The following is a 22,780-nucleotide window of genomic DNA, read 5'->3' on the forward strand; positions in this document are numbered from 1 at the left end:
GAGACTACTGATGAATTTAAAGAACACATAAATGGCTCAGATTAGATTCTGTATAATGTTAGTTTTTATTTGAACAAATTTTTTTTATTTTATGGGAATAAATATTCAGTTAAGGTGACCCATTTATTACTAGTACTGTTTCGTACCAAGAATTGTTTAAGTACTTAAGCTTCAGTTTTGCCTGTGCTAAAAGTTACTAGACGACCACTTTTCTAATCCCATGTCATTAAATCTCATTTGACAATAGGAATTAAATTTAATCATTGAAGCAGTCATAAGTTAATTAATTTAAACGGATAAAGGGCTTTTCTTTGACTCGTCAATTTCCTTTCCCCTCAAACCCGCAAAGGTCTGCATTGAAAATATTAGTCTCTTTCTACAATTTTGGTACTGTGGTAGTGCTTGTAGTAGTTGATACTAACCACATGGCACATGATGAGGTCAGATAACCCTTAAATTACCTAATCTTTAATTTAGGTTTACTCTTTATGAGTACAAGAAACCAGTTCGGCAAAGATTTTTGCTTAGATGAGGAGGCAACTTCTGTTGAATAACAACTGAGGTATGTTATGGAATGCAACTTTTAGATTTTCCATATCTTTTTCACATCTTTTTTCATTGTCTGTTTTGTGTTGCAATTTATAGAAGGCGCAGATTAAAGCAAAAATCTGAAATTTGGTTTCGTCAACAAAGAAATCTTTGCATTTCTACTTTGGTGTTTTATAAATAATTTGAGTTACTCAAAATTACTCAAACTATGTAATTTACTGCTCATTATGACCTCATCATATGGCTAGCTCCAACTAATATATAAACGTTTTTCACTGATGATAATCTGATAGGATCGAAAACTTTTTAAAAATTTATAAATAAATTTTGGATCATTTTTAATACATTTGAATAATACAATTTTATACCATTTTACAAAAGGAAGTTTTTACTTCATTGTAATTTTTTTTTTATTTAAAATTGTTAAGTCATTAACTTTAAGTATTACTTTTATGTAACAATACAGTGGCGCCATGTAATCAGATGTTCTAGCGTCCATGGTATGAGTTTTTGCTCGACAATGAATTAGTTCGTACCAAGAAACATTCCCGTTCGAAATAGTTTGGTTAATATTTATTTTTATTTGTTTGTTTCAAAATTGTGTTCCTTTACATACGTCAAAATAGAACATATTAGATCTCCCCTTCAAAATAAATCTTAAATAGAGACTAGGTTCTTTTAAGATTTAGTTGAAGGAGGTTTTAAATGCCTGGAAAAGAAAATGTGAATATATTAAAGATCATAAACTCAACAGTTTGCATTTTGCAGATAACCAGGTAATATTTGCAGATACTCAAAATGGTATTCACTACATGCTAAGAAAAATTAATCAAGAATATACTAAGTGAAGTTTATCAATTAATCTATAAAAAATAGAGTATGTAGTGGTGCAAGGTGAATGAAGGTACTTAGACTAGGAATTTAAAAATACTATTAGTTATAAATATCTCGATATAAGCATTAAGGATATACAGAAGTATCCTAAAAAGTATTGATACATATGGTTTAAAGTTTTAAGCAATAAATAAATAATGAGTAATGAATACTGAAATCAGAGAGAATATGGGCATAGACGTCGACATCCATAATCAACACAATATCATCATCATCATCATTGGCTTTTACAACTCTTCGTGAGTTTTTGCCGCGTTTACTATCGCCTTCCATTGATTCCGATCCTGTGCTATTATTTCCCATGGCCTTACTTCCATCTTCTCCAGGTCTTCCCTGACTGCGTCTTTCCACCTTTTTCTAGGCCTTCCTGTCGATCTTCTACCATCTGGTCTTTCCCACAACACATTGCTAATCAGTCTGTCCGTCATCACTCCGTACCACGTGGCCTGCCCATCTTAATCTATTGGCTTTTATGTATCTTACGATGTTTCTTTTCCCGAAGAGAGTCTCTATTTCATTGTTGTATCTGCTCCTCCATTCATTTGTCACACTGTCCCTGCAAGGACCATATATAATTCGCAGGATTTTGCGTTCCCATACTAATAGCTTATTGATTTCTTTCTTTCTCAATGTCCATGTTTCACTTCCATATGTCACTGCTGGTCGTATTATGGTTTTGTACATTTGGATTTTGGCACGCCTTGAGAGAAGCTTTGACCTCATTAGATGTTGAATGGCAAAGAATGATTTATTCCCAACCAGTATTCGTATTTCAACCTCCCGTTCTCCTGTGTTTTCACTGGTAATTGTTGCTCCTAGGTATTTGAATTCTTTGACCACCTTAAAATTATGATCGTTTATGGTAATGTTTTGTCTTATTCGCTGTCGTTCCTTTTTTGATACGACCATATATTTAGTTTTTTCTTCGTTTATTTTCAGGCCTACGCTTAGTGTTGCTTCTTCAAAATTCGATACTATATCCTTAACTTCCAGTGTTGTCTGTGCTACTGCATCTACATCATCTGCAAATGCGAGAATAATCTTTGCTCCTCTGGCAGTTATGTCTGGTTTGACTCTGGTATAGATTTTTCGCATTGCATATTCCAATGCTAGGTTAAATAGTAATGGGGACAGCGGGTCTCCCTGTCTGAGTCCGGTGCTTATGCCGAAAGCCTTTGAAGTTTTGCCTCCTATTCTAATTTGTGCAAAGGAATTGTTGACACACATTCGAGCAATCTTGGTCAGCTTCTTTGGTACGCCTAACTCCATCATTGCACTCCACAGTTTTAAGCGATCTATGGAATCATATGCTTGTTTGAAATCTATGAAGATCTGGTGTACTTCTTTATTATATTCCCAATACTTTTCTAGCATTTGTCTGATAGTAAATATTTGGTCGATTGTTGATCTTCCAGGCCTAAAGCCGCATTAGTAATCGCCAATAATTTCCTCTGTATATGGCAGTAATCGTTTTAGTACAACTGAAGCTAATATCTTATATGTAGTACCGATTAGTGAGATTCCCCTGTAGTTGCCACATGTATCCTTTCTGCCTTTTTTATGTATTGACACGATAATACAGCCACTCCATTCTTTTGGCATTATTTCTTGTTCCCAGGCTTCTTTCATTAATTGGTGTATTTTAGTTCTAAGTTCATGCCCTCCTTTTTTAATCAGTTCTGCATCAATATTGTCTAGTCCCGGTGATTTGTCATTTTTTAGGGTTTCTATCGCCGTGATAATTTCTTCCAGGCTTGGCGGGGGTACTTCTATCTCGGCCGTTTGGTACTCACAATTTGCTTTATTTCCATCCGCGTCTACCTGGACATTTAGAAGACTTTCAAAGTATTCAGCCCATCTTTTGATTATTTTATTTTCAGCTGTAATCATTTGCTCATTTTTATCTCTCACAATAATCAACACAATAACGTACCTAAATTAAGACACGAAATAGAAATCAGTTTTCAGGAAGTAGAGATACTCATAAATTCACTTAAAAATAAAAAACGAGCTTCTAAAACACGGATGAGAAAGTATAACCCTAAAGATACGGCGTGTATTTGTACTAAGACAAATCACAGAAAAGGCCATCGAGTAGAATAAACCAGCATGTATGTTTTATAGACCTGACAAAGGCTTTCGATCGCATCCAAGTCGAAGACATCTTACACCTACTGTATAAAAGAAACATATCAATCAATAATATATAAACCATCGAAAACATCTACTTCCATAATCGAATACAGGCAAAGATAAATGGAAAACTAACACAGTGTATACCAGTACAAAGCGGAGTCAGACAAGGTGACTCGTTAAGCCCACTTCTCTTTAATATAATATTGGATGAAATAATACAATCAATACGTAAAGGCCATGGTTACAGAATGGGAAACAAAGAAATCCAAATATTATGTTATGCAGACGACGCCGCATTTTTCGCCGAGACAGAAGACGAGCTCCAAAGATTAACACACATCTTCAATATAACAGCCAAGAAATACAATATGATTATATCAGCAGGAAAAAAGAAATGTATGAAAACATCTAAATCCACTACGATATCAAATCAAAATTGATGGGAAAATACTGAAGCAAGGATCAAGGTTTAGATATCTGGGAATAGATATAACTAGTTACGGAGATGTTGAAAAAGAAGTACGACAACAAAGCTTAAAAGCAAGTAAATTGGCGGGATCTCTTAATGACACAATCTGGAAGAACACACACCTAAGACAAGACACAAAAACAAGAATCTATAAAGCAGCAATTAGACCTATATTAACATACACGGCGGAGACAAGATGTGACACATCTAAAACGAGACGACTACTAGAAACAATAGAGATAAAAATAATTCGACGAATATCAGGAAAAAGTGTCTGTTGGATAGGGAGAGAAGCGAAAACATTAGTAGAATGGCAGAGGATAGTATAGTGCGAATAGCACGAGATAAGTCACCAAATAGACGAAGAAGTATTGACAGACCAAGAAAAAGATGGTGCGATAATTTAAATAATTTAGGAGGCTAATATTGAAGAGGAAACAGGCTTTAAAGCCTACATACAAGACAAAAGAAGAAGAAGAAGAAAACGTCGACATCCTGGAAACTATAGAATACAAAAGGCTGAAATGATATGATCATGTCGGAATGGTGAACGATCAACGCTGGCCAAAGCGAATGCTACAGGGAATCCCCATCAACCACAGAACAAGGGGAAGACAAATAAGACCGTGGAGACAAGAAGTATACAGTGTGAGGGAAGATAAAGGTCTACAAGCAGATGACTGAAAAGATCGCGAGCGTTGGAAGATAGGATAAATAGCGACAGTTGCAATAAGCTTGTTTTTATATTTAAAAAATACATCAAAAGTATACTGGTAATTATCATATTTTTTTAAAATGAAGTCGTTATAAGTTTAAAAATAGTATAATTATGGGTAAATACATGTTTTGCACGTACAGTGAAGTTGATATTTTTTTTGTATGGAAGATTTATTATATTACGTAATCCTAAGCAGTAATGGTTTTTTATTTTGTTTAAATGAACACATCAGCATGAGGCAGTTATTATTACTATAATCTGATCACAACATCTGATCAATTAATAGTTCTGTTCTAACTTACATTACTGCAGGGACAAATAAACTTAGAACTCACTCAGTAGTGTTCCTTAGGTACTAAGCAGCTTATAAATACACTAAGCTGCACAATGCACAATTTGGTTATAGTTTGGTCCACAGTCTCCATCCCTAGATCTCTGTAGATATCGCTGTTTCCGATGTGCCAGGAAGGATTTACAATATTCCTCAGCACTTTCTTTTGAAATCTTTGTATCATATTGCTTTTAATATTTTAATAATATTGGTACAACCCCAGAGCTGAATACCTGCTGATTTAATAACTTATTTATACAAAAGTAATTTATTAAATACTAAAAACTTGAATTTTTACCAAGCAGCCAGTACAGTTCATCAAGAATAGGAATGTCTCTGAGTTTTGACACGAATATAGATTTGACAGCGAGGATCCATCAATAGTCCGATTGTACTCTGTACCGTTTTGTTCGCAGGAGCTACCATATCAGACACATATCAATTACACTGATGTAGGACTTATTAATCCGGTACCGTTACAATGGAATTTGAATCAAAAGTTCATCGTAAAGTTTTGAGTGGGCAATCTCATGAAATTATAGCAAATGTGATATATTTTACGAAACGACAAGCTTATGCTAAACATCCGATAAGAGAACTAACGAAAATTCAAGAACGTGTTTCGCGCGCAGCTGGTGTTAGTATTGGTTCTGTAAAGCAAATTTCAAAGGAAATGAGACCAATTGAAGATAGTGAAAGTGATTTGTTACATACCTACTTCTAATATTAAAAGACAAAAAAGTGGGACCAAAAAAGTTGGATAATATGGATAAAAAAATTCTTCGGCGATTTGTAATTAATTTTTACGTCCATGAAAAAAAAATTCCTACGTTAAGAGGCATACACAGGAAATTTGTCAATGAAAATAATTACACAGGGTCGTATGAAAGTTTACGAAAAGTATTACATAAAATTGGTTTCCGTTGGCTAAAAACTCAAAGAAACAATTGCTTATGGAAAAGCCTGACATCCAACAAAAAATAATAGCTTTTTTGCGAAGTATTAAGAGATACAGAAATGAAAATCGTCCTGTAGTGTATGTGGACGAAACATACATTCATTTTTGTCACACATTCAATAAAAGTTGGAATGAATTCTCACGATGGTTTGCGTAAGCCTATCTCTACAGGACAGAGGTTAATAATAGTTCATGCATGAGGAGAAATGGTATTCATAAAAAAACGGGTGTGGCAGTCCAGTGGGACTGCCGATAGAAGTTATACTTCTATACATGCGTTCGTCGTTACAAATTTATATGGGAGTCAATCTGCACAATCATTACATATGTAATGCTATAGATAAGAGAGAGCAGAAAGAGAAAAATAATTAGGTATACAGGTATATGGTGCATCGTTTGCTGTATATAAACATTTGACCTGTAATAGGAGTATAGTAAGTAAATGAAAGATTGAATCAATATTTTAATGAAAATATATATTTTTATTTTCATATATGTATAAAAGGAGTTGAATGCAAAAAAATTTTTTCACACATTCTCTGCAGTAAAATTCATTGTTAATTTTGTTATTAATATAAAAATACAATACAATACACTGCCATATAATTCAATTTTATAATACAATACAAATGGCAACAACTCGGATTATGTTGTAAATTTTCATTTTATTTTAAAATTTAGCATTTTTGCGTATATTACATATATTAAATAAAAATAACGTGGGGTTTTTAAATGTTTCAAAAATAAAAAAGGAAATTCATAATGGGATTCGAACTCACATACACCAGCGTATGAACCAAACACGTAAAATATTTGCCAATTAGACATGACACAAACGTATTTTAGAATTAACAGTTCTCTGTCATACAGTGATTTATTGAGATTATTATTTTGAAATACAAAAGACTAAAATAATTATGAACATTTAATAAATAATACAAAACATATCACATAAATAATAATATTAATAAATATTATATTAATTATATATTAATATATATAATATTATATATATAATATTAAATATATATACAAAATGAACATTTTTATTCTCGAGAGATGAAGAGAGAGAAAATATATCTTCTGTCTCTCTCTTACTTATTATCTTACATATGTAATGATTTCACCGATTTTTAAATCAAATTTTAAAAACTGGTGATTATCATAGTTAGATGAACTATCAAAATTATAAAAAGTGGCTAGTGGAAATGTGGATTCCAAACTTACCACCACAAAGTGTATTAGTGATTGATAATGTCCCATATTTATCACAATGTTCAAAGTGAAAAAAATATAACGACTGCATCAAAAAAAGATGAAATAAAAGAGTGCCTAAGAAAGAGAAATATACCATTTACAGATGATATGTTAAGAGCCGAGATATAGATTTTAGTAAAATTCTATCAATTTCACCATAAATCATATGGAATAGATAAACTTCTAGAGGAAAATGGACATTCAGTATTGGCTACCACCTTACCATCCCGAGTTAAACCCCATTGAGTTAGTTTGGGCATTCATAAAAAACTATGTTGCACAACGGAATGTACCATTTAACGTTAAAGACGTGAAGGTATTATGTAATAAATTTATGTCAATAAACGTATTTTAACCTTTAAAAAAAAAAAAAAATTTTCAAAGGATGAGTGGAAATCACGGTCTGAAAATGCCAAACAAGCAGAACAGTTTTTTGTGAAAAGTGCACCGGTAGTGGACTTATTTACGGATAAACTAATAATTAACTTGTATGATGATGACGACGACGATAATGACGCTGATAGTAATAGCGAAGATGATCTAGCAGGCCCAGATTCGAGTTCCGACTCAGATATTTCAGGCATTGAACTACTGTAACGTTATTTTGTAAGGATAACGTTATAGAGGAAAAAGTGAATGATTAAACAATTTATTTTATTTTCATATTTCAATAATGCTCTCATATATTATAAGATGATGGTAGATGGAGAAGTAATGATTTTAACTGTGCAGCTAAATAAGCTCAAAAAGAACAAAATAATTTATCTATTTTTATCATTCAAACTTTCGACAAGTTTCACTAATATTCATCCACTAAATTATGTAAAAAAAGTGGCTAGAAGTGTGGCACGGTGCAGTGAAAGAGATAAATTACATGGTTCCAGCAACACAACCTGTAATCAATGTGACAAGTTTGCGACAGAGTTAAAAAAGTGAAGATATGTGTAACGTAGTGAAATAAAATAATTCTAAATATATTCTACTACAGAAGCAAACAAAATTTGAAATTATTTTGTTAATAATTTGATTTCTAAATATGAATTTTTTGAAATATGTTTCATTTTTAACAACAATACAAATCGATAATTTTTCTCAATATTATTATGTGGAATAATTACTCCTAATTATTTCGTCGGTTTACAAGCAAAACACGCCAAGTCATTTTTTTGTAAAAATGACTTATTTATACCAACAGCATTAACTAACATGCCAGATCATGTAGTAAAACCTACTAAGTCAACAGATAACTGTTTACTCAGTTGTTATGATTATTAACATTTTCATAAATTCAATTTCACAAATAAGTGTTGGCGAAAATTAAAACAACGGAGCCCGATTTGCGACTTAGTGGATTTTGCTAGACTGTGACACACCTGACATATATATATATATATATATATATATATATATATATATATATATATATATATATATATATATATATATATATATATATATAATTGTTTCTGAAGGCTCAGGTGTGTCACAGTCTAGCAAAATCCACTAAGTCGCAAATCGGGCTCCGTTGTTTTAATTTTCGCCAATCATCGAGTTAGAATCTATGAAGAGGGTATCACGTAACTAAAAACGAGCTCACTTCGGCCATATTGTTAAGATTGTTTTGACACTTTTGACATATCGTATATGTTGGTTAACGTTTGTTGTTTTTCGAATATTTTTAGTTTTATAATACTTTTATAGAAACTGTAATAATATATTGTGATAGTGCATAATAATGGTTTCTTGTTCTCAATGTAGTTGCAGTAGCAAAAGCAATGTTAATAAAAAAACTTCAGGAATAACGTTCTACAGGTTAGTATACAAATATGTAAACAAAGTAATGGCCCGTACTTCAGAGAATAAATTAATAGTATTTGAATGTATAAACTTATCTTTATGTATAATATATCGTGTTTTAAGTGTTTACCACGGGATAAATAAATCATAGTTTATTAAAAATGTATTGCACTTTTTTAGATTATGATTAAATCTTCTGAATAACTAGTCATATTTATATAGTAGTTTTAATATTATTGAGTCCGGCCATGACCCCACCGCCATATTGGTATCATCGTTAGCCACGCCTACCTACGCCGTTTTTAATACACACGTTAATATGCTCATAGCCTTTCCATAGATTCTAACTCGATGATATATATATATATATATATATATATATATATATATATATATATATATATATATATATATATATATATATATATATATATATATATATATATATATATATATAACCAGGTTAGTTTTGGCGAGGGTACGGAGGTGAGTTTGTTACTTTCTGCTTTCTTCAAAAAATATAACCCGACTTGATTTTAGTTATAACTTACCTTTGAATGCAAATGCAAAAGACTTTTACCAGTAGTCTTTAAGCACTTTAAAAGAATTTAAAATCTTTAAAAACTTTTGATAAGTTTTCCATGAAAAACTTTTTCCGCTTATTCAACATCATATGTTTGGATTTTTGTATTTGATTAATAAAAGTCTATTTTCGGACAGCCATACCTTTGTTAATATTAAGTTTACGGTAATGACTGGTGGTTAAAGACTGGTTATGGACCTCGGAGGTAATATTATGAGATGTCGACTCTTATGTTACAATAAAACTCAGAGAAATGTCCACCCGTTTCCCAACGAAAGGGTTGGGGGTTCTGCTAACAGAACTCGGCTCTGCCAGTAAATCCTACTCTCACGTCCTCGAAGACATATATGTCGCATAACCAACGGGTACATGGCGTACAATGGATGTGCGTTATATAGCAGCGGTGAGAGGGTGAAATGTGAGTGTCTGGCGCCTTAAAACTGGAACATGTCGACTAAAGGAAGAAACCCAACAGAAAATCCTGGTCCTCCAAGCTTGGGTGTTGGAGCGATGGGCCAGTTCCTGGGCGATTATGTGGAAGAAACTCTTTTTACTAAAAATTCTAACGCCGAGCCTCGGAATATGTGATAAAAAAAGTCATCAAGAAATAATACTGTTAAGAAACCTAAATGTCAGAGTAGGTTCTCAAATAGACAATGACGAGGTGGTTCGGCACGGAGAAATAGTTAAAAATGGTTCAGGAGACAGCTTAATTGAGTCCTGTCAACTTTTTGGTTTAAAAATAATAAATACCCAATTCCAACATAAATATACTTGGGAACGACCTTCACTTCAACAAAATTCGATCATAGACTATATAATAATGAGACAGAAATCAAAATTTAAGTGCCAATACTGCAGAGTAAAAAGAAGATCTAACTGGGGGACAGATCACTACTTTCTTTAAGCTAATCTTTTGTGTCCCTATAAACAACACTACAAACGGAACACCGAAAGTAAGAGAAACAAAACTACGCAGTACAAAACGGAGAGATATAAATTGCACCTTTTATTCCAACCAAGTATTAAACATCTTTTTCAATCTAGATTAGAAAAGGAACTAAATGAGATGGAAAGAAATTTGGATGTAGAACAAGAATACAACAACCTCAAAACGATACTAAAAAAATTGTTTATGAAGTATTAGGAACAGAGAACAACGACAAAAAACACCACGAACCACCATGGATGACAGAAAACGTATAAGAAATGATACAAGAAAAAAAACAAAATATAAGAAATGGCTAACAAATAAAACATCTAGCAATAGAGTAACATATCAAAGGGAAAATGGAGATGTACGCAATCAAATAAAAGAAGAAAAAACAATTTCTGGACACAATTTGGACACAAACAAACAATTTGGACACAAAAATGTGTCCAAATTAAAAATTTAATTTTTGGTTCTCAGACTACGGAAGCTTGGAGAACTATCACTAATCTAAAGAAAAACACCCATAATTCCTTAAGCAACTTTAGTGTCTATAGAAAAATGGGAAAATCACTATAAAAATATACTCCAAGAGTCCAGATTGGAATATATAAGAAAGGAATACAGTATGGAGAGACAAACAAATAGTAACATTAATACTAGTAACTAGTAACGAGGTCCGTACTGTGTTAATTAAAATGAAAAACAGGCGATCTCCAGGACCTGGCAATATAGCTGTTACTTAGGAGTTACTTAAAGCAGGAGGTTCACTCCTAATAGAATAAATAACTTTTCTTATGAATCAATGCTGCCAACAAATTAAAGTACCATCTGAATGGAAAACCGCTCACCAAGTGTCCATCTTTAGACAGGGTAATCGAAAAGATCCTAACTGCTACAGAGGATTAAGGGTCCTATCTACTTTCGGGAGATTGTTTGGAAAGATAATAAATGGAAAAATACAAGATGATGTAGGACATCTAATTAGCGAAGACCAAAGTGGAAGAATATTTAGTTATCAATTCAGATGCAAAGTTTGAAGTGTTGATAGATGAGTTCGTGGAAATTAAAACAAGTGGAAACATTTAACTATTTAGGTGCACTCATTGATAAGAACGGCTTGAGAGACACCGAAATTAAACAACGAATTAATCAGGGACGTAAAATTGTAGGATGTCTGAACTCCTTATGGTGGGATCGCAACATTTCCAAAAGAAACAAAAAAAGAATAGGGCAAACCATGGTTGAATCAATTCTTTGTTATGGCTCTGAAGTATGGACAATTAATGCAGACCTGAAGAGAAAATTGTTGGAAGTTGAAATGGATTATTTGAGAAGCGCTAGAACATCAAGGATGGAAAGGAAGACCAACGAATCTATAAGAAATAACATGAATGCTACAGAAACGGTCATTGGCAGAATAGAAAGAAGAGGTTTAAAATGGTTTGGACACCTATTGAGAATGCCTGACGAACGTTGGCCCCAAAAACTTCACAAAAGGAAGCCCCATGGAAGAAGAAAAAGAGGTAGACCTCGACGCTCATTGGAATGAAGGAATTAACAGAGCGATGGAATCGAGAGGTTTGGAGGAGGAGTATGCCTTGGACCGGAAGGATTGTCGAAGGATAACGGGAATACGGAGATAGCCGTCTCCAAAATGTATTGTATTTATAAGTTAGATCCTGTTTTACCAAGCTTATAAAACAAAAAAATATTTTTTTTTTTTGTTTTATATCCCCCAAACAGTCTTCCGGATAGAATCTAAATTTTTGAAGTTATTCACGAAAAACCGGTTGAAAACATGCTTTTTTGACTTTTAATTTGTGAACTGTTAGTCACGAATAACTCCAAAAATATTGAAAAAACTCTAAAGAACATTGTTGTCCTAAAATTCACTATTCTAGTGACTACAACGTTTTCTTTTGATAAACTTTTTTAAACCTCCGAGTTGGAGTGATAACCATCCCTAGAGGAAAAGTATATATTGCCATAAGGTAGATTTTGATCCTTGAGCTATTTTTTATCAACTGTCAAAATTTCAAGCAAATCGATGCATATAACAAAAATTCAAAGGTTCTCTACTATTTTTACCATCATATCCTGGACTATATCAATTGAAGACTGTTGTTATAAACCAAACACTATAAAATGCATTCTTCATTTAATATTTCAGCTTATAGATCGGTATTATATTTGATAACTTAGAGAACATATAAACAAGAGATTTATTATCTCGGAATTTACCGTAAATATGAGGATGAATTAAAAAAGAAGAAGAAACGACGCTTTGATACCTTTAGCTAAATCATAGGAATGTCAATATAACAAAAGCTCTTACAGTATTAGGTAGTGATTGTGCAAGTACTCCAAAATCTGAATTAAATGAAATGAAATCTGAGAAACAGCAGTAAGCTGCAACAGACGTGGAATGCCCTCGAAGAAGATGTCGAGTAACAGGAATGACCGAAATAAAAAATAAGAAAAAAAGATGGACAACATAACGAGAAAAGGAATATTAACATAAAATATTAAAATAGTTTAGACATATACAAAAAATAACAGTAATAGAGTATAGCTTTATAGAAGCGAAAGAAGTGCCGTGGTTAAAATAATGGTTTTTAAGAAATTGTTCGAGCAGAAAGGTTTGCTGAAGACCCCTAGCTTGCAGAACCATTCATGACATTTATAAAATAATTTTCTTTTAGGATCACACTCTTACTCACGGAATTCATCTTAGATATAAGTAAAGAGGTCCAGATAACATACCTTTTGAAATGATTTGGGCCCTAGATGACGTTGGAGTGGATATATTACATCAAATTTGTCAAAGAGTGTGGGAGACAGGTAAATGGCCTGAGGACTGGACACAATCACTATATATTCCCATACATAAAAAGGGAGCGAAAGATTTATGTAGCAACTATCGCACAATTGCTCTAATTGCACATTGCAGTAAGATACTCTTATACATAATTCTCGAGAGGATAAAGCCCTTTTTACTACCTAACATTGCGGAGGAACAAGTAGGTTTCGTCCCCGGACGTGATACTAGAGAACAAATTTTAAACGTACGGCAGATTGTAGAAAAATCCAGAGAATTCAACATCACAACATATTTGTGCTTCATAGATTATAGTAAAGCTTTCGATTTGGTCAACTGGAGTAAAATGTGGCAAGTTTTGTCTAAAATGGGAGTCCCCAATCATCTGATACTGCTAATTAAAAGCCTGTACAATAACAATTATGCCAGAGTTAGAATAAATGGGGAACTAACCAATAGTTTCAGGGTCACAAAGGGCGTAAGACAAGGCTGCATACTAAGCCCAATTCTATTTAACATCTATGGTGAATGGATAATGCGGAAAGCTACTGAGGACTGGAACGGTGGCATCACCATTGGCGGGAAGAAGATTTGCAACTTGCGATATGCAGATGATACTACTATCCTCGCTAGTTCTGAAGCTGAATTGATTCATTTGCTACAACGGATAGAAGACGTAAGCTTAACGATGGGCCTTAAAATAAACAGAGATAAAACGGGAATCATGATAATTGACAGAGCTAACAACAATCAAAATCATCTGGTCATGATAAACAATATCGCTGTTGTAGATAAATTTGTGTATCTGGGCTCATTAATAACCAACAAAGGAGGCTGTACTGAAGAAATAAAGCGGCGGTCAGCAATCGCAAAAAGCGCTATTGCAAAATTAACAAAAATTTGGAAAAGCCATGAAATAACTACCGATACAAAAATAAGACTAGTAAAAAGTCTAGTTTTTCCAGTTTTTACTTATGCATCGGAATGCTGGACCCTTACTGAGAAAGACAAAAAGAACATAGATGTATTTGAGATGTACTGCTGGAGACGAATGCTGAGAATACCATGGGTGGCCCGAAGAACAAATGAATCCATACTGGACCAGCTAAACATAAAGAAAAGACTAAGAACACAAATATCAGAACAAATAATGAGCTATTTTGGACATGTGCTTCGAAGAAATGGTCTTGAAAAACTTACCATCCAGGGAAAAGTAGAAGGCAAAAGAAATAGAGGTAGATCTCCCACACGATACACGAACCATATTGTTGGCGCTCCATTGTCAGAAGATAGAAAAACGTGGAGGAACATTGGGAAATTTAGCTAATAGCTTCATGATATCACGATACCTGCATCAGGTCAACGACTAAGAAGAAGAAGAAGATAAGTAAAGAGAAGGAAAATAACAACAAAACTCGGTAGACTTGTGTTGTTGATGATGCCAGCATTGAAACTGGCAAATGCGAAGTAAGTGACGTGGCTTTAAAAATCAGCTTTGCAAAATGGACTGACGAAAAATAGCTTGCGCAACAATACAACACTGTTCTGAAATTGTTTTCTTGTAGAATTTCACTTTTATTACATATATCACTTTTATTACATACAAACCCAATACTGTAAAATAAATTTTTCGTTTGACATTGCGGTTTGTAGATCGGTATTTGATAACGTAGAGGACATTTAACAAAAGATTTATCATCTCGAAATGTAATGCAAATATAAGGATCAATTAAAAAAGAAGAAAAACATGCTTTTGATACCTTTAGCTAAAATAAAAATTATTCTTGGGAAGCAAATGTTGCATATGGAATGTGACAAAGATTAAATATATTACCTATATATTGAACATTCCTTACCTTGGATTAAGTGACTTGGATGTTTTGCATAATTAAGCTGTGCATTTCGTGGTTGATTAACAATAGTTGTGCCGCAGCTGATGTCTTCAACGAAGACAACCAAGCACACAACCAGAAGCAGTAACCAGGCAGCTCTCATTTTCGTAAAAAGTGTGAGAAGCGTAAGCTGCCAATATTTAAATTTCAGTCAAGAACTTGACTTAAACACTTCCCACTTTCGAATAGTGTTTTAAGCTGATAACTATAATGGATACCTATAGCCTATCTACATTATATCAGTAATAAAGGTAAAACTAAACCTATAATTGAAGGTAAAGTTACTATCTTAATTTGAATACGTCATAGTAATACACGTACTACTATATACAACAAAAATAAATATAAAAATAACATCAATATTTCCCGAAATGAATTGTTAGTTTTTTGTATCAGAGTGCAATTAAACCTAAAATTAATGGGCATGGCAGATAAGGTGGCGTAATTTATGTCTCGTTTGATTATGTAATGTACCTACCTACTCACATGTAAGATAATTAAAGTATCTATGTATTTCTATATAGTTTTTAGTCACCTGGTATATGTTATTTACAATTATGAAAAGTTCTCATGTATAATCACTAATAATTATTTGCTGTTAGAAATCAGAATCAATACTCTTCATAAATATTTTCCTATTTAGAATAAATAAGTTTCGCTAGTTTATTTACCTAATACTTCGTATCTATGGAATAATAATAATTTATTTCTCTTATTTCTTTGTTCGATAAGCTATCCGTATTTGCTATTTTAATATTAATATTTGAGTCCAATCTCTTGTACTCAAATCCATCCAGAAACATCGTTAAATAATTGTAGATAACAGAACTTATATATTCATAGTTTTAAGAAATAACAAGCAGAGTGTAATTTTCATCCTCTAATATAATAAATTTATACATGTCAATATATTCTGTTTAATTCCAAAACAAAGAGTTAGTCCGGAGAAGAAATAAACGCATAGTATTCCATAACAAAATTTGGTGTCAGAACGTGGGATATTAGTAGCAGAGTTCCTCTGATTGCTGATAGAAGGAGAGCTGAGGAATTTTTGAATTGACTTGTTTCCTTCGAGGAATCATTCAAAAAAAAACTGTCAGTGTGGAAAAATCGCCACTACAACTAATTACATTGGGGTCCAGTACATCCAGTTCGAAATCCAGTTCCAGTCATAACCCAATTGTAGTTCCATCGGAAGTAGAGGTGAACCCGTGGAATAATAGACTATGCGACCAACAACAATATTCTACTTGTAAGTACATTCTATCTTAAATTCTGTCTCATATTTTAAAAATCTTGTAAACGTATGTCTACTTTATATCCTGATATAAGTAACTTATTTGACGAACAAATACCTTCTCCCGACTCAAATTCTCTTTCAAATTCTTCTACTTCTAATTCAAATAAAATGTCAGTATCAATTGAAATAGCTGAAAAACTTCTCATTCGATTTGATGGTACAAAATCAAAATTATACGAATTCATAGACAATTGTGATAAAGCATACAATTTAGTAAATCCGCAATCCAAACCCATCTTATTAGCCATTATAGAAACTAAATTAACCGATAAAGCTAGGGCCATAACTAGAAACAGAACATTTGACGAATGGAAAGATTTAAAAGACTTCTTATTAGATGCTTATTCTGAACGCCGAACTGAAGGTCAGTGGCAATTGGAATTACATTCCTTACGTCAGATGCCCAGTGAAAATGTAATGTCATTTGCAAATAAAGTTGAAAATTGCTATATAAAATTAATAAATACACTTGATCCAGACTTATCTCCAGATGCAAGAAATGCATGTACTAAACTCTTAAAAACTCAAGCACTAAATGTCTTTATTAGAGGATTAAACAAAGACCTCTCTATTTTAATCAAAGCCCGAAATCCAGATTCCTTAGAAAGAGCTGTTGCTATAGCAATTGCCGAAGAACAAGAACAGTTATCAAGACAAGAAATTTTCAGACCATTCTGTAATATTTGCAAACGAAATAACCATTCCTCAAATAACTGTCGATATAAAAACAATTCAGATAGAAATGTTAGACATCTTCAAAATTCTAGTTTTCAAAACCCAAAATATCCTAATTCAAATCTTCAAAGGTCAAATTCTCAAAATCAAAATTATAAACCTTCAAATTCAAATTCCAATTCTGATTTTCCTCCAAACTTAAGAAAAGAAAATACCAACACTTCCCAACGTTTTTGCAGATACTGCAAAAAACCAGGTCACGTTATAGAAGAATGTAGAAAACGCGAATTTAACAATAAAAACAAAAATCCAACAAATTCTTTAAACTTCCAGAATCCTCGACAACCAACGGTCGATTCTCGAGGAGTTCGTTCAGTTCAGGCCGTATCACAACCATCAACTTCTCAGTCACTTCCTATGTAGATTTACCCTTAGTAAATAATTCTAATCCATCCTCTTGCAAGTTTCTAATCGATACAGGCGCAGATATTTCTTTAATTAAATATTCAAAAATACTAAACATTCCAAAAATTTATTCTAAGTCTATTACTCTACGAGGCATTGATAAAAATGTCTTAAATCCAAATAAAACTATATGTAGTTGTAACGTAAATTTCAAGATAAAAGATTTTGTCCAAACTCATGTTTTCTATGTCGTAGAAGACGATTTTCCTCTTCATTTCGACGGTATATTAGGTAGCGATTTTTTTGAAATAAATAAATGCCAAATTGATTATAAAGAAAATAAATTAAACTTTAAAAATTGTTCTATTTCAATCGAATATATAAAATCTCCATTAAACAATGACAATGACGAATTTCTGAGAGATCAAAATATCGAGACAAGTTCTAATATCGATGAAATATTTCCTTATGATGCTAAATCCATAGAGGATCATTCTTATTTAGAAACCAATGATATCCAAATAACCTTAAGTAGTGAAGAACTACTATCCAATCCAATTCAATCTAAATCTAACTCTAAATCCAAAGAAAATTCAAGTCCAAAATGTGTAAAATCCACTGAGATATGCACAAATAAAACTTGTAACTCTTCACGAAATCATAAATCAAAATCCTGTTCAGAAGAAAAATCCTGTTCAGACGATCTTATACTAAATCAAAACTCTAATTCTAACTCAAGAAGTAATAAAACTATTCTATCCGCAAGAACTGAAACAATTGTTCAAATTAAAGTAATAAATAATGAATTAAGCGAAGGATTATGTCCCGAACGCGAAATCTTTAAAGGTGTATTTTTATGTCCTAGTGTTGTTAAAGTAAAAAATGATTTCTTTTTAACCTCAATCGTAAACACTACTGAAACGGATGTTGAATTAAACGATATTCAAGTAGCAATAGAAAAAATTCCAAATTTACAAAACAATGCAAATATACGAAAAATGTCTTCTTATAAAGATAATACGAATTCTAACAGAATTGCTAAATTAAAAAATGCCTTGAGAACAGATCATTTAAATAGTGAAGAAAAATCATCTTTAATTTCTATTTGCAAGGAGTACAATCATATCTTTTATCTGGAAGGAGATCAACTTACCAGTACAAATGCCATAACTTGCAAAATTCCTTTAAATTCTAATGTACCTATTAGCACTAAATCATACAGGTATCCTGAAGTACACAAACATGAAGTCGAAACTCAAATAAAAGGTATGCTAGATCAAGGTATTATCGAAGAATCAACTTCGCCATGGAATTCGCCCCTTTGGGTTGTGCCAAAAAAGGCCGATGCTTCAGCAAAGAAGAAATGGCGAATTGTTATAGACTATCGACGACTAAATGATATTACTATAGGAGATTCATTTCCACTTCCGAATATAGTCGATATATTAGACCAATTGGGTCATTCAAAATATTTTTCAACAATAGATTTAACATCAGGATTTCACCAGATCAAAATGGATCCTGAGGATTCTCCAAAGACTGCTTTCTCAACTCCGTCTGGACATTATCAATATTCACGAATGCCATTTGGATTAAAAAATGCTCCCAGTATTTTTCAAAGGCTAATGAATACTGTCCTCTCAGGAATACAAAATTACAGATGTTTTGTCTATCTCGACGATATAGTCATTCATGCCGATACATTAGAAAATCATAATAAAAGATTAAAAGAAGTATTCGAAAAATTGTCTACATTCAACTTAAAAATACAACCAGATAAGTGCGAATTTTTTCGTCGCGAAGTAATGTATTTAGGACATTTAATAACTGAATTTGGTGTCAAACCGGACGAAAAAAAGGTATGTGCTGTTACAGATTTTCCTATACCCAGAACACAAAAAGATATTAAGAGCTTTTTGGGTCTCACTGGTTATTATAGACGCTTTATAAAAAATTTCAGTGCTTTAACACAACCTTTAACAAAACTGCTGAGGAAAAATGTTGAATTTAATTGGACAAGCATTCAACAACAGTCATTTGAGAACCTGAAATCAATACTTTGTTCAGAACCAATACTTCAGTATCCAGATTTTACCAAACCCTTTGTCTTAACAACGGATGCTAGTAATTATGCAATAGGGTCCATACTTTCTCAAGGTAAAGTACCAGATGATTTACCTATTGCTTATGCTAGTCGTACCTTGAACAAAGCGGAATCAAACTATAGCACAACAGAAAAAGAATTACTTGCAATTGTATGGAGTGTTAAACACTTTAGACCATATTTGTACGGAAATAAATTTTTCATTTATACGGATCATAAACCACTCACATGGCTATTTAATGTAAAAGATCCCGGATCAAGACTCGTTAGGTGGAGATTAGCATTAGAAGAATATAGCTATGAAATTATTTATAAACCAGGTAAATTAAATCAAAATGCTGATTGTTTAAGTCGTCCTCCTTTAACCATATCTGAAACAAATATTTGCGAAGAAAACAAAAACCCGGCAACAATCACCTTACAAATAAACAAAATGAGTAAAGAAAATAATGACACTTATTCACAGTTCTTATCTAAATCCGAAACTATATTAATAACAAATGATAATATAAAAGAAACAAATGAAAAGATTACATCATTTTCACAAAATTTAGCATTGTTTGTTTCCGTAGATTTAAATTTTAATGAGATCGTTCAGAAACAAATAAATAAACAATTCAGTCATATAGAAAAATTGAAAGCCAAAAATCCAAGACTAAATGACATTATATATATTTCTGATCAAAATAAAAACTTTTATTACATATTTATAAAAAATAATTATTGGGACAATACCTCTTATGAAGATATATTTAATTCCCTAATAAAATTAAGAGACTGGTTATTAAACGATAAAATATTAAAAATTTGCCTACCCAGAATAACTTTTAGCTACGATAAATTAAGTTGGGGAAAAATTAGATCTATGATTAGATTTATTTTTAGAAAAACTGATATATCTATTATCATTTATCATGATATACTAACAAATCCTGAACCTGAGGAAATAACTACAATATTACAAGAGAATCACACTAGTCCTACGGCTGGACACTCTGGTTTTCATCGGACATACAATCGTATAAAAAAACATTTCAAATGGAATAATATGAAAAATGATATTAAAAACTTTATAAAAACCTGTGAATCTTGTCAGAAAAATAAACTCGTTAGAAAAAAATTCGTAAAGCCCATGGAGATAACAACAACAAGCTCAAATCCATTAGAAAAAATATTTTTAGATATAGTAGGTCCTTTACCTTTAACCGAGTCAGGTAATAAGTTCATATTAACATTACAAGATGACTTAACAAAATTTTCTCAAGCTTATGCAATTCCGAATCATGAAACCAAGACTATCGCTGAAAATCTGGTTCGTGGATTTATTTGCAAGTTTGGAAAACCCGATATAATAGTTACTGATCAAGGCCGAGATTTTACTTCCAAATTATTTTCTCAAATCGCCAAGCTTTTTAAAATCAGACATATAAATTGTACTGCTTATCATCCAGAATCAAATGCTGCATTAGAAAGGAGTCACGCTACTTTAGCAGACTACCTTAAACATTATATTAAAGCTGATCAATCCGATTGGGACGAATGGCTAGATTTTGCTATGTTTTCATATAATACAACTAATCATACTTCAACCAAATTCACACCATATGAACTAATATTTGGATATACACCTAATCTACCTAGCAGTATAATACGACCAGTAGAACTCAAATATACATATGAAGATTATTTAGATAATTTAACACTTAAGCTTAGAAAATCTCATGAGTTAGCAAAAACGAATCTATTAGAATCTAAAGTAGTCAGTAAAAAATATTATGACCAAAAGATTAATGACACCGTTTTCTTAGAAGGACAATTAGTATATCTCCAAAATGAGCAAACAAAGAAGGGTCAAACCAAAAAACTTACACAAAATTATAATGGACCTTATAAAATTCTAGAGATAAATTCTCCTGTCAATTGCACAATTTTAGTAAATAAAAAACCAATAAAAGTTCACATGAATAGATTGAAACATGCTTTTGTTTCAGGTATGCAATAATATGGCTGACAAATAGTGAACAAATTCACAAGAAATATACCAATACTCCTATCAACAAATCACCTGGAATCTATTACGAACACATAAAAAATGTTCAATTTATTGAAACTCATTGGAACATATTAAGTCATATTCCTTTACAACCTTTTACAGACAAATTAAATTTTGTAGATCTCACCTATCAAAAAACATTAAGACTGTGTCAAAACAAACCAGTTCTTATTGAATTACGATTATGCGATACTTCACTAAAACTCTTAGGACAAATCATACCTAGACTCTTTCAAGATGAACAAACTTTAAAAAACATAATTCTGCATGAACATTTTAGACCAAAACGCGCTCTATTTAATGCAATTGGATCTGTTTTCAGGACCTTATTCGGTACCTTAGACAGTGATGATGCTGAAAATTTCAATAATGCTATTAACAAAGCTGAAAGTAACGAAAATCATCTTCTTGATTTACTAAAACAACAAATTCATGTAGTAAAAGCCACGATTGCAAATTTTAATAACTCTATTACAAATCTAGACCGAAACAAAGTGATTTTTGATAAAAATTTTGAATCAATTACCAATTACACAGATAAAATGAATAATAAATATTTTAATTTAGATTTAAAACAAAAAATTGAAGAACATTTTACCTTACTAACTTTCTTTATAACAGAATTACAACAAGAATATTCTACTTTAATAAACGTTATTCTATTTGCAAGAAATAATAACCTTCATCCTTCTGTTATAACACCTGAGCAACTAATTCAAGAATTATCTAAAACGGTAACGCATTTACCTAGTACATCGACTTATCCATTTCCATTGACTATCGATTATGCTCATAAATATTTCGATATCATTTTACTTAAATATATATATTTTGATAACAAGATTTTAATTACGGTTAGTATACCTTTGGTTAGTAATACTCCTTATTCTCTTTTTAAACTAATATC

General features: G+C 32.1%; 1 long non-coding RNA gene across 1 annotated transcript in view; it reads right to left on the minus strand.

Annotated features, from left to right (window-relative positions):
* The window catches only part of LOC140436784 (uncharacterized), a 32,519-nt gene extending 16,872 nt beyond the window's left edge, over positions 1 to 15,647 (minus strand). The window contains exon 1 of the long non-coding RNA XR_011950305.1: positions 15,301 to 15,647. This is a non-coding gene — a long non-coding RNA (uncharacterized lncRNA). The remainder of the gene's footprint in view (positions 1 to 15,300) is intronic.
* Positions 15,648 to 22,780: the final 7,133 nt, after the last annotated feature.

Source organism: Diabrotica undecimpunctata, chromosome 3, assembly GCF_040954645.1.
Source record: "Diabrotica undecimpunctata isolate CICGRU chromosome 3, icDiaUnde3, whole genome shotgun sequence".
Classification (NCBI taxonomy): domain Eukaryota; kingdom Metazoa; phylum Arthropoda; class Insecta; order Coleoptera; family Chrysomelidae; genus Diabrotica; species Diabrotica undecimpunctata.